The following is a 2,274-nucleotide window of genomic DNA, read 5'->3' as shown; positions in this document are numbered from 1 at the left end:
GGTGGGGAGTGGAGTTCCACCCAAGGTTTCCTTTGAAGTGGGATCTGCGGCCAAAACGCGCTGGAAAGCCGCCCTCTCGGGCACGTCCACGCTCGGGTCTCTGCCCGCCGTCCCGTGTTGTCAGCGTTCCTTCACTTCACCGCCTCACAGCAACCCAGACCCGTTCCCCCGGGGCGTTCAAAGGTGTCCAAGATCCCAAGTAGCTTAGCATCAGCCACCCCGTTTCCTGTGTGAAGGGGAGGCCGCTCAGCTCGCCCACCCAGCTGCAGAGCATCCGCGCTGCCAACAGGCACCGCCTTGGAGTCTGATCGTGGTGCTGGGGCAGGAGGCCTTCGCCATCAACAAAACATCACTGCCAGCGACCAGCGCAAACGGGGGAACCGAGGCCCAACGCAAACGGGGGAGCCGAGGCCAGTAGGAAACCTGGAGACCAGGGAGGTGGGCTCTTGTAGAGAACGGTCCTGCCCTGGTCCCTGATGGGTCCACTTCTATGCACATGAGGAATCCAAATTTGCACAGTCTGATTGATCAGATTTGTGCCTCCTGATTGGGCACAGCTGGGCGGCCTGAAGGTTAAGTGATTGAGAAAGCAGAGGAGGAAGAAGAAAAAGAATTGACGTGAACATGGCCGGACGAGAGCATCTGCAGTGGGAATGAATGCTGGGAAGCAGAGCGGAAGGAAGACTTCAGGCTCCCGGGTGGTGCTGGGCGATGGTGGTCAGCGCTGCGTCCGCCTCGCTTGGCAGTGGGGAAGGAAAGGGAGCTGAAAGGGAGGCCAGGAATTTGGCCTTTTTGAAAAGTTTCCTGGCACTGGAGTGAGTTGCTAGGGGAAGATTTCTCTGGAAACCAGACTGAAAAGAGCAGAGGCCCATTTTTTTTTTCTTGTTTTGTGCAGCAGGCGCTGGGCAGTGCTAAGGAGAGAGATCCATTTCTCACCAGAACCCAGCACTCTTCTTCTTCTTCTTTTTTAATTGATTTGAGAGAGAGAGAGAGAGACAGAGAGAGAGAGAGAAGAGAGAGAGAAACAACGCATCAACATTAACCAGCTGCCTCCTGCACACCCCCGACGGGGGATCGAGCCTGAAACGGGGCATGTGCCCTGACCGGGCCCTCCTGGCTCACAGGTCCACACTCCACCACTGAGTCACATGGCCGGGCCCCAGACAGTCTTCTTGAGGGAACATCGAGGAGCTGGTCGCTGCTTTAAAGCCTCACCTGCCCTCCCTGGTCCTGGGAGGGAGGCCGTGGCAGCTGCTGCATTTTGGGGACACCCAGGCTGAGGCCGGCAGTCATTCCCTTGCAGGGGGGAGGAGGGGACTCCTGTCTGCATCATAAATACCAGATGTGTGTCTCCCTGGAGAAATGATAGGTGTGCGCCTCACACATCTGTCTACCCAGCCGCCACTTAGTCATGCTCTGGCCAACCTTTGAACTCGGGCGCGATGGGGGAGGGGATGCGGAGCAGCAGGGACTCCAGAGCAGGGCCAGGCCTCGTGGGAATTCTCCCACGGTGGGAGGCGGGGGGTGGGGCACAGGACACTTCCCGGGGGCTCCAAGGTGCCTGGACGGTCCAGGGTGCCCTCCCTAGCTCTCAGGCAATGGCCGAAGCCCCTGGAACTTCCTCTCGCGCGCGGCTGAGGGCTGTGGCCCACCGTAAAGCGAAGGGTGTTGCCCAGCTCAGGAGAGGGCGATGCAGGACCCCACACGGGTGTTCTCCTCCGTGTCCTGAGGACTCCACTCCGGCTCAGGCTTCCGTGGAGACCGCCGGCTGCCATGGTGATGCCGGCGCCAGGGGGGGCCCTGGGCCCTGCCAGCGGCTGCGCTGCCCTCACCTGCACCTCACGCTGCCGCTCTTACCGCGTGAGCCCTGCGCTCTCAACCTCTGTTCTCCCGGAGCCTAAAGGGCGGCTCGAGGGGCGGTGTGTGAGGGGAGCCGTGTGAGGGGAGCCGGGTGATTTGACCCACCAGGGCCGTGCTGTTCGCTCACCTCAGGCGGGTCTGTCTTCAAGCCTCGGTGGGAGCCTCCCAGAGCCTCTCCCTGTCCCCTATGGGGTTCCCCCCCACCCCCCATCAATCTCAAAGGCTCGGTGTTCTCTGTGCCAGGATTGGGCTCATCCCACGCCACCTGGCCGGTCCCAGCGGCTCCTCTCCTGTCCGCTCCCCATGGCCACAGGGGCCTCCCAGGTCCTGGAAGGGGGTGACCGTGCTCAGGGGGACACCGCTCTTTTGGTAACGGACGTGCCACAGGAGGTGGCCTCATCCCAGAGCCTCTGG

The 2,274-nt window shown here is 61.4% G+C and overlaps 1 protein-coding gene across 5 annotated transcripts in view; it reads left to right on the top strand.

Annotated features, from left to right (window-relative positions):
* The window catches only part of SLC44A3 (solute carrier family 44, member 3), a 30,023-nt gene that overhangs the window by 21,988 nt on the left and 5,761 nt on the right, over window positions 1-2,274 (top strand). The window lies entirely within an intron of this gene.

This window comes from Myotis brandtii, unplaced genomic scaffold (assembly GCF_000412655.1).
Source record: "Myotis brandtii unplaced genomic scaffold, ASM41265v1 scaffold1733, whole genome shotgun sequence".
Lineage (NCBI taxonomy): Eukaryota > Metazoa > Chordata > Mammalia > Chiroptera > Vespertilionidae > Myotis > Myotis brandtii.
The sequence above is the reverse complement of the archived record's forward strand: the minus strand, read 5'-3'. Positions and strand labels throughout refer to the sequence as shown.